Source organism: Octopus bimaculoides, chromosome 20, assembly GCF_001194135.2.
Source record: "Octopus bimaculoides isolate UCB-OBI-ISO-001 chromosome 20, ASM119413v2, whole genome shotgun sequence".
Lineage (NCBI taxonomy): Eukaryota > Metazoa > Mollusca > Cephalopoda > Octopoda > Octopodidae > Octopus > Octopus bimaculoides.
Window position 1 is genome coordinate 1,777,048 of NC_069000.1, and position 635 is coordinate 1,777,682.

The following is a 635-nucleotide window of genomic DNA, read 5'->3' on the forward strand; positions in this document are numbered from 1 at the left end:
TATATATTTATAGATTTATTCATATGTATATGTATGTGCATTCGTGTGTATGTGTATGAATATGTATGTGTATGAATATGTATGTGTATGTATGTGCATTTGTGCGTGTGTGTCAATGACCGAGCGATCGATTCTGTGAGACAATATGTGAACAACTGTCTATGAATGTGTATAATGTATTTGCAGGTCAAGGCGGTGAGCTGGCAGAAACGTCAGTTTAGCGGTATTTCACCCGTCTTTACGTTCTGAGTTCAAATTCCGACGAGGCCGACTTTGCCTTTCATCCTTTCGGGGTCGGTAAATAAAGTACCAGTTGCGTTCTGGGGTCGATCTAATCGATTGGCCCCCACCCCAAAAATTTCGGGCCTGGTGCCTAGAGTAGAAAAGAATGTACTTGTAGGTCGAATGCATAAATGTACGTGGCGTGAGGTGTGCGCTTTGCGTGGTTGTTTGTGTGTATGTGTCTGTGGAGTGCTCGGCCACTCTGTGCGTTAATTTCACGAGCAGGCTGTTCCGTTGATTGGATCAACTGGAACCCTCGTCGTCGCAACCGACGGAGTGCCACGACATACATACAAAAATACATACACATATATACATGCACGCACACACACACATACACACACACACACACA